Genomic DNA, 22,054 nt, shown 5'->3' on the forward strand with positions numbered 1-22,054 from the left:
TTAGTATGTTTTAATGTTTAGAAGTTTGAATCCTCTAACTTTATTGTTCTTTTTCAAGATTACTTTGGCTATTTAGAACTGTTTCCAATTTCATATTAATTTGAGGATAAGCTTTTACATTTATGCAAAAAGTGCTGTTGGAATTTTGATAAGATTGTGTTGATTCTATAGATCTCTGTGTGGTATTGACATCTTACCACAATTGAGCTTTTGTATCTATGAACATGAAATATATTTCCATTTGTTTAGATATTGTTGAACGTCTTTTAGCAATGTTTTGTAGTGTTTATGTGCAAGTCTCTCACTTGCTTGCTCAGATTTACTCCTAATCATTTAATTGTTTTACATATTGTATTATTCCATTCTCACATTGCTATAAATTACCCACCTGAGACTAGGTAATTTATAAAATAAGAAGTTTAGTTGACTCACAGTACCACAGGTTGTACAGGAAGCATGGTTGGGAAACTTTCAATCATGACAGAAAGCAAAGAAGTAGGCACGTCTTCACATGGTGGAACAGAAAAGAGTGAAGAGGGGAGATGCTACCCACTTTTTAACAACCAGATCTCATGAAAACTATGTCACAAGACAGTGCTAGGGAGATGGTGCTAAACCATTAGAAACCATCCCCATGACCCAGTCACCTCCCACTAGGCCCCACCTCCAACATTAGAGCCAAACCATATCAGATACTACTATAAATAAAATTACTTTCTTAATTTATATTTTGAATTATTCATTGCTGGTATATAGAAATACAACTGATGTTTGTGTTTTGATCTTGTACCCTGCAACTTTTCTGAATTTATTAGCTCTAGTAGCTTCTTCTAAGTTCTTTGGAATTTTCTATATATAGAATGATGCCATTTGTGAATACAGGCAGCTTTATTTCTTCTTTTTTTTTTTCCAATTTTGAAATCTTTTATTTCTTTTTCTTATCTAATAGCTCTGGCTAGGACTTTTACAACAATGTTAGATAGTAGCAGTCAAAACAGGCATCCTTGTCTTGTTCTTGATCTTAGGGGAAAAGCTTTCAATCTTTCAAAATTGAGTATGATGTTAGCTGTGGGTTATTCATTAATATTCTTTATCATGTTGAACAATTTTCTCTATTCCCAGTCTTCTAAGAGTTTCTTTTTAATCATGAAAGTCTATTGAATTTTGTCATATGTCTTTACTACATCAATTGAGATTATCATGTGGTTTTGTTTCTTCATTCTATTAATATGATGTATCACACTGGTTGATTTTCTTATGCTGAACCACCCTTGTATTTCTGAGATAAATCTCTTTTGGTCATTGCTATAATTTGAATGTTTTTCTCCTCTCAAACTCATATTAAAATTTAATTGCTATTGTAACAACACTAGGAGATGGGACCTTTAAGAGATGATTAGACAATGAGGGCTCTGCCCTCATGGATGGATTAACACCATTATCATGAGAATGGGTTTGTTATTGAGAGACAGGGTCCCTTATTAAAAGAAAGAGTTCCACCCCCGTTTTCTTTGTTGCCCACTCTTTGGCCTTCTGCCATGTGTTGTTTTCATCATGTTATGACACAACAAGAAGACTCCAGATGGTGGCAGCCAGAACTGTGAGAAAATAAATGTATGTTTTTAAACATAAATTACCCAATCTGTGGTACTCTCTTACAGCAGCACAAAACAAACTAAGACAGCCATGGTGAATAATTCTTCCAATATACTCTTAGATTTAATGTACTAATATTTGGTTAAGGATTTTAGCATCTATATTCATAAAGATTTTTGCCTGTAATTTCTGTTGAAATCTTTATGTGACTTTGGTATCAGAGTAATGCTGGCCTCATAGAATGATTTAGTGTTCCCTCTTTTACTACTCTTTGGAAGACTTGGAGAAGACTTGTATTAATTTTTCTTTAAATGTTTGGTAGAATTCACTGGTAAATCCACCTGGTCCGGAACTTTTCATTGTTGGGAGATTTTTGATTATTGATTAAATCTATTTACTTGTAATAGGTCTGTTGATATTTTCTATTTCTTCTTGAGTCTGCCTTATAATTTGGCATTTCTTCCAGGTTATCTGATTTGTTGGCACGCAAGTGTTTGTGGCATTCTCTTATAACTCTTTTTGTCTCTGCAAGGTCAGTAGTAATATTAATTTCAGTTATTTCCATCTTTGCTCTTTTTTTGTCAATCTAGCTTAAGGTTTGTCAATTTTGCTGATCTTTTCAAAAAACCAACTTTGGTTTCATTGATTTTTTTTTAAGTATTTTGAATATTTTTTAGAGACAGGGTCTTCCTATGTTGCCCAGGCTAGTCTCAAAACTCCTGAGTTCAAGTGATCCTCCCACTTTGGCCTCTCAAAGTGTTGGGATTACAGATATGAGCCAATGCTCCTGGCCAGTTTTATTAATTTTAAATATTGTTTTTCTATTATATTCTCTATTTTATCTTCACTGTAATTAGTATATTTTCTTCCTTCTGGCAGCCTTGGATTTAGTTTGTTCCTATTTTAGTTCCTTAAGATGTAATGTTAGGTTATTGATTGAGATTTTTCTCTTATGTAGGCATTATAGCTACAAATTTCCCTTTGAGTAATGCTTTCATTCTATCCCATAAGATTTGGCATGTGATATTTTCATTTTTAATAGTCTATAATCATGTTCTAAATTTTGCTTGTGATATCTTCTTTGACCCATTGGTTGTTTCAGAGTGTGTTGTATAATTTTCACATAGTTATGAATTTTCCAGTTTTTCTTCTGTTATTGATTTCTAACTTCATCACCATGTGGTCAGAGAATATACCTTGTATGATATCTATCTTTCCAAATCTTGAGACTTATTTTGCAGTCTATCCTGGAGAATGTTTCTTGTGTACTTGAGAAAAATATATATTCAGGTGTTGTTGGATGGATTATTCTGTATATGTCTATTAGGTCTAGTTGATTTACTGTGTTCTTTCAGTTCTATTTTTCTTTACTTGTCTTCTATGTAGTTGTTCTACCTATTATTAAAAGTGAATTATTGAAGTCTCCAACTATTATTGTAGAAATATCTATTTCTCCCTACAATTCTGTTCATCTTTGCTTCACAAATTTTAAGGATTTGTTATTAGCTTTGTAAATGTTTATAATTATGATATCATCTTGCTTTATTGAACATTTTATTGATATAAAATCTGCTTCTTTGTCTCCTGTAAACTTCTGGGATTTAAAAGTTGTTTTTTGTCTGATATTAGACCCCAGGTCTCTTTTGGTTATTCTTTGTATGATATATCTTTTTCCATTCTTTTACTTTCAAACTGTTTTTGTCTTTGGATCTAAAGTGACTATCTTGTAACAGTATATAGTTGGATCATGTTTTTTTATGTGTTCTGCCAATCTCTTTCTTTTGATTGTGTAGTTTAATCCATTAGATTTAAAGTGATTATCGGTAAAGTGGGACTTAATTTTGCCATTTTGCTATTTGTTTTCTAAGCACCTTATGACTTTTTTCTTCCTCACTTCCAGCATTACTGCCTTCCTTTATGCTTATTTGATGTTTTGGTAATGATTCCTTTTTCATTTCCTTTCGTATCTATTCCTTAGCTACTTTCTTTGTTGTTATCAAAGAAACTTAATTGCATTTAACATCCTAAAGTTATAACAATCTAATTTCAATTAATACTACCAATTTTGATAGCATGCAAACCATCTCCTCCTACACACTACTTCTGTCTATCCCTTTCTAGTATGATGTCACAAATTACATCTTTATACATTGTGTGCCCAATATATAGATTAGTAATCATTTTTTAAAAACATTTGTCTTTTAAATTTTTTAGGAAAAAAAGGGAACTGATCATAATCCTGAAAGACCCAATCCCAAGCTTCCCAATCCTGAAAGACCCAAATGTTGAAATGTTGAAAGATCAAAATCCCTCACGTCTAAAATCCTCCAAATCCCAACTCCAAAAGATCAAAATCTTAAATATATAATTCTGGAAAAAAATAATTAAAAAATTTATTAAGAGGTATTTATTTACTTTTTGAACCTCAAGTTGAACAAAAGGGAATTTATTTCAGAAACACAGGAAAACATGACAGAACAATTTATAGGCCACTTTACACAATAAAATAGGCAATATTAACATACACATTTTTGCAAACGTAAACACTCAGGTATACTAATAACAGCCACATAGGTAAATCAGTTATGAGCAGATAAATTAAGCGCATATAACTATGATTGGTAATTGTGTGCACTCAGCTTTACAACTGTGGTCATCTGAAATGCTGTGATGGACAACCTAAATCTTCTGAGGAGATCAGTGAAAAATCATGATGATTCGCCACAACGTATGCAGCCACTCAAAGAACTGAGATCTCGAGGAATTTTATCTTTCACCCATGCAGATGTACAAAAGGACATCTCTTCATTTATTGAGGAAGTTTCAATGTTTTTATGTGCATGCATTATGCTTACACACAGTCAACACTGTGACAATGCACTTTTGCGGAGTCAAATTTCTGATGTTCAAGCAGCAGAAGAAAAAGCTGGCCAGCTCTCAGAGAGAGATCAACTTGCCTTCTGTATTTGTTGTCATCAGATACCTGGCTGATGGGATGGTGTTTGCCAAAATTGAGTATAGAACTTTCCCATCCAGTCTGCTCAGACTCACACGTTAATCTCCTCTGGTGACATCCTCACAGATACACCCAAAAGAATACTTTACCAGGTTTATAGGTATTTCTTAATTCAGTCAAGTTGATATTGAAAATTAAGCCCAAAAGTCCATCCCTTGTCAACTTGACAACCATACATGTTTTTTTAGACTATATTTAATTTTTAGATAAAGATAATAACAATGTAATCGTTCTACCTAACATACAAATGTAATTAAATACAAATGATGCAACATGGAGTTGCCTGGGGTTCCTGTGTACAACTCCAAATGCACTAATACCATCCCCAGAACTCAGCTTTTTGGATTTCAACATTTGGGATTTTAATCTTTTGAGATTACAATTTTCAGAATTTTAGACATTAGAAATTTTAGACTTTAGGAATTCAGACCAGAGATTTTTATCTTTTGGGATTTTTAAAAACTTGGAATTATGACATTTGGGATTGTCTTTCAGGATTATGATCCAGATACACAACAAATGGATTTACAAAGTAAAAATAATTATGACTTTTATAATCACCCATGTATTTGCCTTTACCAAAACTCTTTATTTCTTTATACAGCTTTGAGTTACTGCCAAGTGTCCTTTTATTTTACCTTGCAGGACTTCTTTTAGCATTTTTTGAAGTGCAGATATAATGGTAACAAACTCTTTTGGCTTTTATTTATCTGGGAATGCCTTAATTACTCCTTCATTATGGAAGAACGGTTTGCCAGATGTGGAATCTCAGTTGAAAAATTTTCTCTATCAATTCATTGACTATCAACCCACTGCCTCTGGCTTCTAAGATTTCTGATGAGAAATTAGCTCACAATCTTATTAGCTCACAATCTTATTGAAGAACTTTTTATGTAATGAATTTCTCCCTTCTTGCTGCTTTCTAGATTCTTTGTCTTTTTACAGTTTAACCACAATCTGTCTCAGTTTGATTACAATGTGGATCTCTTTGAGTTTATCCTCCTTAAAGTTTGTTGATCTTGGATTTGTAGATTAATGTCATTCATCAAATTTGGGAAGTTGTCAGATATTCTTTCTTCAGTATTTTCGCTTGTCCTCTTTTCTCTTTTCTCTTTCTGGACTAGCTTGATGGTGTCTCAATTGGTCCCCTAGGCTCTGTTTGCTTTTCTTCAATCTTTCTGTTGTTCTTCTTCATTATCAATAATTCCAATCATTGTCCTATCTTCAAGTTCACTGATTCTTTCTTTTGCCTGCTCAAATCTGCTTTTGAGTATCTCAAGTAAATTTTCATTTCAACTCCAGTATTTCATTTTGGTTTATTTGTATATTTTCTATCTCTTTACTGATATTTTCATTTTTTATATATTTGTTTTCCTGTTTGCTCATGTCTTTCTTTAGCTCCTTGAGAGCCTTTAAAACAGTTGTTTTAAAGTCTTTGTGTAGTCAGTCCACCATCTAAGCTTCCTCAGCAATAGTGTCTGTCAATTTATTTTGTTTCTTTGAATGGGCCATGCATTCTTATTTTTATGTTTCCTTTGTGATATTTTTGTTGAAAACTGTACAATTAAATCTTATAATGTGGCAACTCTGAAAATTATATTCTCTCCCTTCCTCAGGATTTCCTGTTTTGTTTTATTTTTGTACAGTGCCTGTGTACCAGGGATCATCCTGAAGTGAAAGCTTAAGGTTTTCTTAGGTCTTTTGTAAGCCTGCATTTTTTTTTTTTTTGACTGTGTTGCCCAGGCTGGAGTGCAGTGGCATAATCTCAGTTCACTGCAACCTCTGCCTCTTGGGTTCAAGCAAGTCTTGTGTCTCAGCCACCTGAGTCGCTGGGATTACAGGTGTGCGCCACCACACCAGGCTAATTTTTGTATTTTTAGTAGAGACTAAACATAGTCTGTACTAAAATGTGGTTTCACCATGTTGGCCAGGCTGGTCTCGAACTTCTGGCCTCAAGTGATCTACCCACCTCAGCCTCCCGAAGTGCTGTGATACAGACATGGACCACTGTGTCTAAAAAGCCTGCATCTTTACCTAGGCATGTATGTTGGCTTTCCATAGTTCCCCATATATGCAATTGCTTTTGAATGTCCTAATCCTTAAATGTGTAAGTCTCAAAAGAGTAAAAAGGAATAAAAAAAACCGTCAGATACTGCATCTTTAAACCTCTTGGATGGTACTTCAACCGGTGGAGTTGAAACAATGGCAGCTAGCCTCTGTGCATCTGTCCCAGTGATTAAAAGCACCAATCAGAAATCAGAACACAAAATCCTAACATTTGAAGGATGCGATTCTTGTTTTGTACCCTAGCTCTAGCAAGCTGTACCAGGAACTAGGGCACGTGCCTGGTTGGTAGGGGATGAATGGCTGCTACCACATTAAGGGCTAAAATTGACTGAAATGAACTAGCCAAGCTTTTTTCTGGAAGCTGTAGGTGTTTAAATGGACTCCCAAGTTCCAAAATAGTTACCCCAGATAGTTTCTGCCTTTATATTTGTTGTGTAGGTGGAGAGACAGATTCCCAACCTTCCTACTCGGCCATCTTTCTTGACATCACACCTAGTTGTAGGTTTTTTTAAATAAATACTTTGTATGGCGTTGAGAAAGTTCCATGCTATCCCCATTCTACTGAGAATTTTATCATTAATTGACAATGAATTTTGTCCAATACTTTTTCTGCATCAATTGGTGTAAAATTATTTTTCTTCTTTAATTTGTTGCTATGTTGGATTACACCAAATGATTTTTCTAATACTGAATCAGGTTGATGTCCCTACGATAAATCCCCCACGGTCATAGCATGTTAGTCTTTTTATACCTTACTGAATTCAATCTGCTAATATTTTATTGAAGATTTTTTGGGTCTAAGTTAATTAGAGATATTGGTGCATTTTTCTTTTGGTGTTTGTTTGTTTGTTTGTTTGTCTGTTTTTGCCAATTTGGCATCGACGTAATACTGGGCTTAAATAATGAATTGGGAAGTGAGCCCTCTTCTTCTATTTTTATTTCCACTTAGCTTCCTTTACACTCTCCACTTTTTAAATATGATGGTTTTAAGTATGTCCTCTACATAAATTGAGCACTATATCAGACGGTGTTATAACTTTTGCTTCAACAATAAAGGACAATAGCTGGGAATGGTGGTGAATGCCTGTAGTTTCAGCTACTCAGGACACTGAAGCAGGAAGATTGCTTAAGCCCAGGAGTTTGAGTCCAGCCTGGGCAACATAGCGAGATCTCATCTCAAGAAAACAACAAACAAACGAATATACCAATAAAGTATGATTAAGATACTCAAGAAGTGAGGGATTGTCTATTATGTTTACTTCTACTTTTGCCCATTACCATGTTGTTATTTCCTTTCTGAAGGTACCCAGACTTTTGTTAATATTCTTTTTCTGTTAGAGATATGTTCCTTTACCTATTCTTTCAGGATAGGTGGGTCTTCTAGGAACAGATCCTCTTACTGTTTTTTCATTTTAAAAAATGTGTGTATTTCCTCTTCAGTCTTGAAGATAGCTTCACTGGATATAGGATTTGGGGTTTCCGGGTCTTTTCTTCCAGCATTTGAACAATATTGTGCCACTTCCTCTGGCCTTCATGGTTTCAGGTGAAAAATCTGCCATCATTTCATTTGAGTTCATTTTTCTTTATAGGTAATACATGACTTCTCTCTGGTGCTTTTAAAGACTTTTTTTCCCTCTATCTTTAGTTTTCAGAATTTTAATTATGATGAGTCTTCGTATTATAGATGGAATGTTTTTGTCCCTCCCTCAAATTAATATATTGAAGCCCTGACCATCAATGTGATAATATTTGGAGGTAGGGACTTTGGGAGGTAATTAGGCTTAAATAAGGTCATGAGTATGGGGCCCCCATGATAAAATTAGTGTCCTTATGAGAAGAGAGAGACCAGACCACATACACACACACTCTCTCTCTCTTTCTTTCCCTTTTTGGCTCCCTCTCTCCCTCCCTCCCTTTCTCTTCTCTTTCCTCTTTCTCTTTCTTCATGTGAGGACACAGAGAGAAGGCAGTGCCTCCAAGCCAGGAAGAGGGCCCTCACTAGAAATAAAATCTGCAGGCACCTTGATCTTGTACTTTCCAGCTTCCATAAGGGTGAGAAATATACATCCATTGTTTAAGCCACCCCGTATGTGATATTTTGTTACTGGAGCTGGAGATGACTAACACACTAAGTGGAGATTTCTTTGGACTTATTTTATTTGTGATTCACTCGGCTTTTTAAATCTGTAGGATTAGGTCTTTAACCAAATTTGAGAAGTTTCAGCCTTTCTTTTTTCTTTCTTTCTTCCTTCCTTTCTCTTTCTTTCTTTCTTTCTTTCTTTCTTTCTTTCTTTCTTTCTTTCTTTCTTTCTTTCTCTCTCTCTCTCTCTCTCTTTCTTTCTTCCTTTCTTTCCTTCTTTCCTTCTTTCTTCTTTTTTTTGACAGAGTCTTGCTCTGTTACCCAGGCTGCAACCTCCACCTCCTAGGTTCAAGTGATTCTCCTGCCTCAGCCTCCCAAGTAGCTGGGATTACAGGTGTATGCCACCATGCCTGGCTAATGTTTTTGTATTTTTAGTAGAGACTGGATTTCACCATGTTGGCCAGGCTGGTCTTGAACTCCTGATCTCAAGTGATCTGCCTGCCTTGGTCTCTCAAAGTGCTGAGAATACAGGAGTGAGCCACCATGCCCAGCCCATTATTTCTTTAAATATGTTTGCCATCACACACTCTTTCTTCTCTCCATTTGGGACATCAATGATGAATGTTAAAACTTGTTATTCTTTCACAAACACTTGAAGCTTTATTTATTTTGTTCAGTCTGGTATCTTTATTATTCAGATTGGTGAATACTACTGTTGTCTTCAAGTTCTCTGATTCATTCTTCTGTCATCCCTACTTATCCATTAAGTACAGTTAACAAGTTAATTTGGCTGTTGTATTTTTCAGGTTAGTTGCCTGTCCACAGAAGTGATGATAGTATTAATAAGTTTCCCAGGAGTTCTTTGGATGAAAGTTCAGTTCCTCATCTGTGTGTAGAGGTGATCATTGTATCTCTCAGTTCCTCATGTTGCATTGGGGTGGTAGCATATTTGCTTTCTTTTCTTTATGTTGAGTTGATAGTAGTAACACTTAATTCATTCTCTGTACATTGGGGTGAATGCAGTATCACTCAGGATTTCATTCATATACTAGGTTAATAATAGCATCAGTCACATCTTCATCTATACATTGCTGTGATCACAGTATTACTCAATTCATCATCTGCTCCTTGGGGTAATAGTAGAGTCATTAAGTTCAGTAGTTCTTTGGAGTGATGATAATATTGCTGTGTTCCTCATGTGTACATTGGGGCAACATTTGATTGATAATCTATACCTTGGGATAATAGTAAGATTACTTGATTTCTCATCTATACCTTGGGATGGTAATGGGATCACTCTATGTCTCATCTGTACATCAGATTTGGGAATATTTGCATTGTATACTTACCAGTTGAGCATCTCAAATCAAAAAATCCCAAATCTGAAATGCTCCAATGAGCATTTCTTTTGAGCATCATGTTGGTGCTCAAAAAGTTTTGGATCATTTTGGATTTTAGATTCTCAGATTTGGGATGCTCAACCTGCAGTAGAACCACTAGTTTCTCATCTGTACATTGGGTTGAGTGGCATAACTTCGGTTAAGTGATATCACTGGGATCAGCCTCTGTACAATGACGTAGTAGCAGGATCATTCATTTCCTCATCTGTATATTTGGCAGTAGTATCACTGGATACCACATCTGTGCTTAAGGATGATGATATAACTTGGCTTATCTCCTGTGCTTTGGGGTGTGTTTCACAGTGAGAAGGCCTATGCACACCTTTCCCGAAGTCAGAGGAAGCTGATAGGCCAGAGAAAGACGCCAGTTTCTTGGAAACCCAGTTTCTTGGAAAGAAATGTTTAATGAGGTCTTACTAACAGAAACCTTGTCTGTGTCTTTGACAGCAGGAAGACAAGATGGTGGATCCCCACACTATTACTCTCGATCCAGGGCTTACATACTACAAGGGAAGGGTGATTTAGCATGGATGGGTAGAACAATTGGGGCTATGGGTTTTCAGAGCTTGAAGGCACTGGTCTGAGGCGTTGGGTAGGAGTCCTATTGTGTACACTCAGGCATGTAATCCACTTCTATGAGCCCCACTCTTCTTCCCACTTGCTCAGGCATTCCAGGGGACAAATGTCATATTGTTCTGGGTGGGCACATCTGAGCTTTGAGGTCTCTGGCTTTGAGGCCACCTCCTGAGGAAGCCTTTACTGACTGTCTTCCTGATCCTGAAAGCCTTTTGAACACCCCAGTGTTTGGGTCTGTCTGCAGGTCTAACTCTGCCCTGGACGAGGCTGGGAGCTCCGTGAAAGCCATGCTTCAGCCAGGGTCTGAGGGGGCTCATTCTCCCATGACGCAAGAGGCTGAGATGGCTGGAAGCTATCCTGCCTCCCGTGGAACCAGGCCAGCCAAGCCAAGATGGAGGCTGCTCAGGGGCCGGACACCCAGCAATCAGCAGCTGCCTCTTCCAGTTGACACCTCTTCTGAGTCAGGGAGATGCACCAGCCAAACCCTGATCTACCCTCTCCTGATCATGTGACACCCCCACTCTGACCTTAGTCTCCCCACCTGCAGAACGAGGTCATAATGACACAAGAGCATGCAGTGGAAGTGTTCAGTGCACAAGAAGGGCTTAATCACCGTCAGCCATCATTGCGGTTGTCGTCATCCCCTTCCCAGGCAGAGACGTGCCTGGCCTCTCCTGCTGGCCCTTGGAGGGTGCAGAGGCAATGGCCCCAGGCCCGCCCTCCGGACTCATAGTTAATGAGGAGCGGATAAATGACAGGGCCATGTGGGCTCCGCTTCCAAAGCTGTCCCTTGCAGGCTGTCAAAGCAGCGAGTGTTTACATGCGCAGAACAAGTGTCCTGAGGCCTGCACTTTGTCAGACACTTTAACACTTGTGGCAGGGCTGGATGGCCCAGCTTCATCCCCAGTCTGGCTGGCATAAAGGCGACTTACTGGGAGAAAGTACAAGGAGCAACACCAGTTCCAGGGCAGGATGAAGACAGCTCTTCTCTCTCTGGGTACTGGAAGTTCAGGTGTCAGGCTGCAGGGGACTCCCTGAGACAATGACACCTGCCCAGGATGTGTGTGGAGGGGGACAGTCCCAGCTCTAACGTTGGCTCTGCCACCTTGGCCGTGATCAGCCTGAGCCTCGAGGTCCTCAGCTGCACATGTGCCAGCCTCACAGTCCTCACATGGGGGTTTGTTGTGTGGTGGGGTGGGGCAGGCCTGGAAGCTCAGGGACCTCCACTTTGCCTCCATTCTGCACATGGTAATCACAGTGGTGGTGATGGCCCACCAGCCTCACACAGTAAATGCTAGGTCCCCTGCCCTGCTTTGAAACCCTTCAAGATATTATTGAATCAACACAAAATTCCATGAGGCCGAAGCACAAAATTATTGAATTTTCAGAAGAGCTCAGGGAAATGAAGTCCCTCCTGGGGTCCCACAGCTGCCACCTTTAAGCCTGGGAGGTGCGTTGGTCTCCACCACCTAGTTAACTCAGGAATGGGCTTGACGATTCAGACAATGAAAGCAAGGCTTGAAAAGGCTGAACAACCTCTCCCCAGGCAGAAAGCAGACAGAAGAGGCTGGGCCAAGATCGGAGCCTAAAGCCCATTCATTCTGTAGACTCCAGAAAGAGTGATCCCCGTGTCCAGGCTGCCCAGGCTGCTGTGGGTGTCATGCAATCAGCTCCATAGCAGCAGCAGTTGTGGTCACAGGGACAGCCCTGCCCACATCCGCTGGGTGTTGGCCTGGCCTCTCTCCTGGAGCCTCTTAGGTTTCTCTCTAGCCTCTCTTGGAGCTCATGACATCCTCCAGGGAAGAGGTTCTGCACTCTCTCCCTGTGATGGGGCCAGCTCTGAGTTCATGGTGTGACCCTGCTTTATGGGAAAGTCTGGAATGACTGCACCATTCATGATTGGTGACTTCCTGGAACTGAAGGTCGCCTTAGTCCCACCTCCTAGAGTCCTGGGTCTTCGGGATGCCCCTAATGCAATCCAGGCATGCCCCACCCTCCACCCGCTCACCTGGCCCTTCCCTGGCCTGCAATTTGACCGTCCCTACCCTCAGCCCCTCCATGACCTATCACTACCATTCAGGTCCCCAGCTCCTCTGACCCCTCGCCAAGCCACTGGTTCACCCCTTCCCATGCCTGGGGCTGGCAGGGCCAGAAGCCTCTGCCCATCACGCCCTGTCCATGTGACCCTGGTCAGCACCACCATCCCTGAGCCTGCAGGTCCCACTTGTATGCCAGTGATGATGTTGAAAAGACCTTGCTAAAGTCTCAGGATACAAAATCCATGGGCAAAAATCATGAGCATTCCTTTACACCAACAATAGGCAAGCAGAGAGCCCAATCAGGAATGAACTTCCATTCACAATTGCTTCAAAGAGAATAAAATACCTAGGAATACAGCTAACAAGGGAGGTGAAGGACTTCTTCAAGAAGAACTGCAAACCACTGCTTGAGGAAATAAGAGAGGACACAAATAAATGGAAAAACATTCCATTCTCATGGATAGGAACGATCAATATCATGACAATGGCCATACTACCCATCAAACTACCATTGACATTCTTCACAGAATTAGAAAAACTAGTTTAAATTTCATATGGAATCAAAGAAAACCCAGTATAGCCAAGACAATCCTAAGCAAAAACAACAAAGCTGGAGGCATCATGCTACCTGACTTCAAACCATACTACAAGGCTACAGTAACCAAAACAGCATGGTAGCGGTACCAAAACAGATATAGAGACCAATGGAACAGAACAGAGGCCTCAGAAATAACACCACACACATAAAATCATCTGATCTTTGACAAACCTGACAAAAATAAGCAATGGGAAAATGATTCCCTATTTAATAAATGGTGCTGGGAAAACTGGCTAGCCATTTGCAGAAAACTGAAACTGGATCCCTCCCTTACACCTTATACAAAATTTATCTCAAGATGAATTAAAGACTTAAATGTAAGACCTAAAATGATAAAAACCCTAGAAGAAAACCTAGGCAATACCATTCAGGACATAGGCATGGGCAAAGACTTTATGACTAAAACACCAAAAGCAATGGCAACAAAAGCCAAAATAGACAAGTGGGATCTAATTAAACTGAAGAGATTCTGCACAGCAAAAGAAACTATCATCAGAGTGAGCAGGCAACCTACAGAATGGGAGAAAATTTTTGCAATCTCTCCATCTGACAAAAGGTTAATATCCAGAATCTACAAAATCTTAAACAGATTTACAAGAAAAAAAAAAATCCCATCGAAAAGTGGGCAAAGGATATGAACAGACACTTACTAAAAGAAGACATTTATGTGACCAAGAAACATATGAAACATATGAATAAAAGCTCATCATCCCTGGTCATTAGAGAAATGCAAATCAAAACCACAATGAGATACCATCTCATGCCAGTTAGAATGGTGATCATTAAAAAGTCAGGAAACAACAGATGCTGGTGAGGCTGTGGAGAAATAGGAATGTTTTTACACTGTTGGTGAGAATGTAAATTAGTTCAACCATGGTGGAAGACAGCGTGGTGATTTCCTCAAGGACCTAGAACCAGAAATACCATTTGACCAGCAATCCCATTACTGGGTATGTACCCAAAGGATTATAAATCCTTCTACTATAAAGACACATGCAAACATATGTTTATTGTGGCACTGTTCACAATAGCAAAGACTTGGAACCAACACAAATGCCTATCAATGATAGACTGGATAAAGAAAATGTGGCACATATACACCATAGAATACTATGCAGCCATAAAAATTAATGAGTTATTGCCCTTCACAAGGACATGGATGAAGCTGGAAACCATCATTCTCAGCAAACTAACACAAGAACAGAAAACCAAACACTACATGTTCTCACTGCTAAGTGGGAGTTGAACAATGAGAACATATGGACACAGGGAGGGGAACACCACACCCTGGGACCTGTCAGGAGGTGGGGGCGGGTAGGGGAGGGATAGCATTAGGAGAAATACCTAATGTAGATGACAGGTTGATGGGCACAGTAAACCACCATGGCACGTGTATACCTATGTAAAAAACCTGCACATTCTGCACATGTATCCCAGAACTTAAAGTATAATTTAAAAATTTTTTTTAAATAAAGAGAGAAAATGGTCATACTGCCCATCAAAATACCATTGACATTCTTCACAGAATTAGAAAAAATTCTTTTAAATTTCATATGGAATCAAAGAAGACCCTGTAGAGCCAAGACAATCCTAAGCAAAAACAACAAAGCTGAAGGCATCACACTACCTGACTTCAAACTATAATACAAGGCTACAGTAACCAAAACAGTATGGTACTGGTACCAAAACAGATATATAGACCAATGGAACAGAACAGAGGCCTCAGAAATAACACCACACATCTACAACCATCTGATCTTTGACAAACCTGATAAAAACAAGCAATGGAGAAATAATCTCCTATTCAGTAAATGGTGCTGGGAAAACTGGCTAGCCATTTGCAGAAAACTGAAGCTGGACCCCTTCCTTACACCTTGTACAAAAATTAACTCAAGATGGATGAAAGATTTAAATGTAAAACCCAAAACCATAAAAAAAAAAACCCTAGAAGAAAACCTATAAACCTAGGCAATACCATTCAGGACATAGGCATGTGTAAAGACTTCATGAAAAAAATGCCAAAAACAATTGCACAATAACCAAAATTGACAAATGGGATCTAACTAAACTGAGGAAAGAAAATATCATCAGAGTGAATAGGCAACGTACTGAATGGGGGAAAAGTTTTGTAATCTACCCATCTGACAAAGGCCTAATATCCAGAATTTACAAGAACTTAAACATATTTACAAGAAAAAAAAAAAAACAAAAAACCCCATCAAAAAGTGGGCAAAGGATATGAACAGACACTTCTCAAAAGAAGACATTTATGCAGCCAACAAACATTAAAAACATTAAAAAGAGCTCAACGTCACTGATCATCAGAGAAACACAAATCAAGACCACAATGAGATACCATCTCACATCAGTCAGAATGGTGATTATTAAAAAGTTAGGAAACAATAGATGCTGGCTGGGCTAGGGAGAAATAGGAATGCTTTTACACTGTTGGTGGGAACGTAAATTGGTTCAACCATTGTGGAAAACAGTATGCTGATTCCTCAAGGATCTAGAATGAGAAATACCATTTGGTCCAGAAATCCGATGATTTAGTACAATATAAATCATTGTACTATAAAGACACATGCACACATATATTTATTGCAGCACTATTTACAATAGTAAAGACATGGAACCAACCCAAATCCCCATCAATGATAGACTGGATAAATAAAATGTGGCACATGGAATACTATGCAGCCATGAAAAGGAATAAGATCATGTCCTTTGCAGGGACATGGATTAAGCTGGAAGCCATTATCCTCAGAAAAGTAACACAGGAACAGAAAACCAAACACTGCCTTTTCTCACTCATAAGTGGGAGTTGAACATTAAGAACACGGACACAGAGAGGGGAACAACACACATCAGGGCCTGTTGCAGGGGGTGGGGGATGAGGGGAGGAAACCTAGAGGATGGACCAGTAGGTGCAGCAAACCACCATGGCACATGTATCCCTGGGTAACAAACCTGCACATTCTGCACATATATCCCATTGGTTTTTTTAGAAGAAATAAATAAATACATATATTAAAATGTTTTAAAAGGAAATACCTTGCTAGGTTTCCTTCTGCTTCATAGCAGCCTGAACTCGGCAGGGGAACGTGCTCCATCCTATGGCTCTGGGAAGAGGGTCAGCTCTCTGCTGAGGTGCTGTGTGACCCCTGGTAAGTTAATTAGGCTCTCTGTACCTCAGCCTCCTCTATAAAATGAGGGTGATAAGAATGCCTACCTCAAAGCTTTGTTCTGAGGTTCAATTAGCTACTACATGTGAACAGAGTGCTGGACACACAGCAGGTGCGACGTCAGCGCTTCCTGTCATTAGAGTGACTTTAATCTGTACTTTCGGGTGTGGCTGTGATTAGGTTTAAGAAGTGGAACAGGCCTGGACTCACCTTCTCTCCCTGCATGGTGCCCATTAGGGCCCTTGTCCCAGTTTGTCACTCAGCCAGGGAGCCGGGTGCCCAGGTCTGCCTGCCTGCACCCACAGAAGAGCCACCTTGGCCTGCCTGGCCCCTGAAGAATGAGCCTCGGCTGCAGGTTTATCTCCTCCCGGGCAGTGGGCATTCTGGGCCAGCCTGAGGATTCCTGGCCCCTCCTAAGCCTGCCCTGGGCAGATGCTCAGCTCACACCATGTAGAGGTTTCAGAGGGGGCGATGCCACTTTAGACTTGGAACCCTAACCTGCTTCCAGCCTGGTCCTACAGTGACCCGCAGGGCAGCGTGGCCACCCCCTCCCCCAGGGCACTAGTCTCCACCTCCACTGCCAATGCTGCCACCAAGTCCCCAGCAAGGCGGACAGACATGCTGATGTCACACAGTAGGCGCTCAAACAGGATAGTCACCGAGAGATGGGCTGCTGAAGCTTCTGAATCCTCCCCTGCCGGCTGTCCCTTCCCCTCCCAGGTGTCCCCTCCCCCATCCATTGTCCCCTCTGCCTGTGGGGAGTGACTGGTGGTTGTGTTTAAGTGAGTAATTTGGCCCCCGTTTAAGAAGAGGAAGCAATAATAGCGGCCGTAATTGTCCAAATTACTGCTGCCCCTTCCAGTTTGACATCTGCCTAATGACGGCGGATGGAAACCTGATCCGTGGCCGCGGGCGGGTGGGTGGTGATGGCTGCTTGGAGCCGAGCGTCCCGTCCCCAAAGCTGGCAGAGACCCTGCTGGCCTGTGCTGGAGGCTCCAGGGCTGGGGGCTGCAGTGCGGAGTCCATGGGTTCCTCTTGACTGAGTTGAGGGATGGACCCAATTCATCTCAGAAACTCAGAAACTAAAGCCCAGAGGGACAGCAACTGCCCCATGGCCACAGAAGGTGGCTGGACCAGGGGATGGGATGAAGACTGTTCACTGTTTACCATTTAGTATTTTTCGAATTTTGAACCAGGTACTGCATTATCGATCCAAAATTTAAAACAAACAAGACAGTGCCTCTTCACCTGCGGCTTGGATGGCTCCTGACAGTCAAAGACACCTGCTTTGATGTAAAAGCATCTAGTGAACAGCAAGGGGCTCTCCTGTCACCAAGGCCACTTGGCCAGGACCTCACTGTGAGGGCACAGGGCATGAACCAGCCTCAATCTGTTGACCCTCCCCTCTGAAGGCTCTTAGGGCCAGCGGGCCCAGGAGCTCCTAGTCACGGGGTTTCACGGACCTATCACTTTTTAAAAGCTTAGGAGAAGCCTCCCCAGGGCTGCTCACTCTGTGTCATCAAGGACAGACCCAAACGGCCCTAACACGAACCCATTGCCATTTGTTATCTCCAAGCGGCAGAGCTCGCAGCATCAAGGACTGTCTAAGAAAGGACCATGGTAATGGCTTTATGACCTGCCTGGTATGAACCCAACTCCACTGTTAAAGGACAGAGGGAGCTATTGGCCATGGGCTGAGAAGTCAGGGTGGGGGGTGGGGTTTGCTGCAGGTGCAGCAGGTTCCAGCTACAATATCCTTGAGAAAGGCTCACTCTCTACCTCACAGTCGCATCCCACAGGTCTTCGGCAAGCTCAGGCTGTTGGGGACAAGGAGAGGATAAGGCGGCAGAGTTTATAGAGGATGGGGGCCCTCCCAGTCCTCCTCTGCAGGAGCCAGGAGCCCCAGCTGCTCCCACTTACATAGTCGGGTTGCTTTGGGATGGCAAGGAGCTGAAAGCATCGGCTTCTCAGGGTCCCTAGAGGATCAGGGCCCATTGCTGGGGACCGCTGCAGATTGGGATCCCAATACTGATCTGGCCCAGTGGGACGGGGTTCGCCATCAGGATTAGGATGATACTAAAAAGCTGAAGAGGCCGGGCACGGTGGCTCAAGCCTGTAATCCCAGCACTTTGGGAGGCCGAGACGGGCGGATCACGAGGTCAGGAGATCGAGACCATCCTGGCTAACACGGTGAAACCCCGTCTCTACTAAAAATACAAAACACTAGCCGGGCGAGGTGGCGGCGCCTGTAGTCCCAGCTACTCGGGAGGCTGAGGCAGGAGAATGGCGTAAACCCGGGAGGTGGAGCTTTCAGTGAGCCTAGATCCAGCCACTGCACTCCAGCCTGGGCGACAGAGCGAGACTCCGTCTCAAAAAAAAAAAAAAAAGCTGAAGAATATGCTGTTTCTTCCACTCCTGAGTGGCTCATAACAAATATCCCTTCAGCTGCCTTTCTGGAAAACTCTGAGCTTTGTAGGCCCTTGCCTGGCATTGGGTCAGCTCTGTGCTATGGATCGAATGCTAGACCATTTCCAATTTCCTTTTCCTTTTCCAAGAGGAGCTTCTTTTTTCATTCATTTAGCAAGCACTTAATGTCTGTTGGCTGAGGGCTCATGCTGCGTGCGGTGGTGCAAAGAATTCTAGATTTTGGGCAGAGGCACACAGGTTTGAATCCACAACTCTGCTCTTTTGACATCTTGAGCAGAGCTGTTCACTTCTTGTCCCTCAGTTTACTCCTCTATAAAATGGGGATAATAATGCCGGTGTTACGGGGCTGCCTTGAGTGCGCGTTGGGTCCCCCAGCCTCGGATGGGCCTGGGGATCTTCCTGTAGGACTCTTGCCTCCAGTAGCTCCAGGCTTGAGGTCCCTCCTCTCCATGGGTTCATTCAACCCCTGCCCCGGGGTTTGTTGCACATTATCTTACATTTGCGGGCTGCCCAGAGCTGTAGGGTAATAGGCTGATGGACTGAGAGGATCCCAACACCAAGGTGGTCGGTGGGCTGAACAGACCTGGGTGCTGGCTGAAGAGAGGGCACCAGACCTGTGAGGATGAACGAGTCCCCTGCCCTGGACACTCAGATGGCTGGGGCCTTTGCTGGTGACAGTCCTCAGCCCCAGCTCTGCGGTCCTCTCCCTACTTGTGGCCTCAGGTGGCCTGAGCCTCAGGTTCTCATGTGTGAGGTAGAGACTCCATTCCCCATCCACTGCAGACCTGGGAGAGAGGGAGGGAGGGGCAATGAAGGGGAGAGAGCTAAAACGTTAGTGAGCACCCACTAAGTGCCAGCCCCATTGGAAGAGGGTCTCACCGACCCCTACCCCGTACCGGGATGGGCCTCCTGTCACAGGCAGGTCAGGCCCAGGGCTCTGAGCATCTGTGTTACGGGATGATGCTTGGCACCCTGAGGCTGTGACAAGCTGGCGATCCTCAAACCTGGCTCAGGCAATTGGCCCACGGCCCTGCTAGGGGCGGCTGGAGGCGCCCACGTGGGGAGCTGGGCTGGACCCGCCACTGACCTGGTCCCGCTGGCTAAGTGTGCACAGAAACCAGCTCAGAGTGCCCACGCAAGCCGCCAACGGCACCTGCAGTCGTCTCCTGAATTCCTGTAGAGGAGCGGCTTGGAGCTGACTCGGGTTGCAGAGGGGCCCCCAGGCTGTGCCTCCATTCCCGCGCTCTTCTCCGGCTTCCTCAAAGCAGCCACTTTTCCAGCCACTCGCTAAGAGCCCTGCGTCCTTCCTTCCGGCCTCACGGCAGTTGGGGCCTCGGAAAGAGCATAAAAATGTCTGGATGACACTCTTTCACCTTTATTATATACAGAGGCCCCTCATCTCCTGCCTCTCAGGAGCGCCCCTCCGCTGGCCCTGCAGGGGCGTCCGCAGCCCCCGCGTTTATCTGCGGGGAGGAATGTCTGCGAGGCCGGCGGGACGGAGCCTCCCCCACCCATCCATCACCGCCTGCCGAGCCCCTGACTGTGCCGGGCCGGCCACGGTGCGCCTCGGGGAGGCCCGGCTTGGGGGGCGCCGGAAGCCTGCTCAGCCGGTGCCCAGCCCCAGCAGGGGGGTTTGCGCAGCCTGACACCAGGGGCGCCCGGCCGTCTCCTGGGTGCCGGGGGACTAGGATCCAGCACCCCAGTGGGGGCGGGGCTGCTGCAAGAAGGGGCCGACGGGAGACAGGTCTGGGGGTCCAGAGCAGGCGCAGGCTGGAGACCAGCGGGGGCCGTTTGAGAGGGATTGAGACACTGAAGGTGCAGGACTCCCAGTGCCGGGGCCAGCTCAGCGTCCTCCCCTAGACAGGGTCCCAAATACACCCACTTGGGGAGAGTACACGTGGAGAGAGTCAGTATCCGTGCCTGCACTCCTGTTTAGACACTGTTTTATACAAAAACATGAGTGGTTTTTCCATGGTTTCCATGTACTCTGACTTTCCCAAGAAGGCAATGCCTATGGGAGAGGTGGGACAGCCACACCCTACTTCATAAAGCGCTGCTGGGTCTCCTGGGAAACAGCAGCTTGCCTGGCACTGCGCAAGGCCCGCACAGATGCGCCGTTGTCACCCAGCCGTAATTCCCAGGTTGCACATGCCTAGAGTAGGTGTTGGTGGGACACGGTTGCGCCTCTGACTTCCTTTAATTCCGACATCTACTTGCCTCATTGTGCAGGCGTCTGAGGGCCACCTGACGTCTCTAGTGCCTCCACGCCTTGACACTTGCCTATTGAAATGCACCTTTTTTTGTTTGTTTGTTTGAGATGGAGTCTTGCTCTGTCGCCCAGGCTGGAGTGCAGTGGCGCGATCTCGGCTCATTGTAATCTGCAATCTCTGCCTCCCAGGTTCAAGCGATTCTCCTGCCTCAGCCTCCTGAGTAGCTAGGGCTACAGGCACCTGCCACCGCACCCGGCTAATTTTTGTATTTTTAGTTCAGCTAATTTTTCTATTTTTAGTAGAGACACGGTTTCACCATATTGGCCAGACTGGTCTGGAACTCCGGACTTGGTGATCTGCCCGCCTCGGCCTCCCAAAGTGCTGGGATTACAGGCATGAGTCACGGTGCCCAGCCTTGAAATGCACCTCTTAAAAAATTAAGTGTTAATTTCCTTTGACTTCCTCAATTGGGTTGAGGTATTGTGTGGTAATAGGATGTCAAAAAATTCATCAGGAGGCGGGTGCTGGTTCTTACTGGGCAGGTGGGCAGGCTGAGGGGTCCACAAACTTCTCCCCTTTCCCTCCCACTACTTGCGGGCTTGCAGCCTCCAGGGAGTCACTGTGCTCAGCTCACAGATCTCCCTTCCCAACTCCAACAGAAACACAGGAAGTGGGAGAGCCACCTAGTGATGGTCCCACCCATGCACACTGTTGCAGGCAGAGTACTCACTCATTCACTAAACAAATATTTGGGCACCTGCTCTGTGCCAGGCCCTGCTCCAAGTAGCAGAGGTACACATGAGCAAAACAAGTGCAACCTCTGAGCCCCTGAACTAGTGTTCCAAGGAGGAAAGCCAAAA

This window comes from Colobus angolensis, unplaced genomic scaffold (genome assembly GCF_000951035.1).
Source record: "Colobus angolensis palliatus isolate OR3802 unplaced genomic scaffold, Cang.pa_1.0 Scaffold72, whole genome shotgun sequence".
NCBI classification, from domain to species: Eukaryota; Metazoa; Chordata; class Mammalia; order Primates; family Cercopithecidae; genus Colobus; species Colobus angolensis.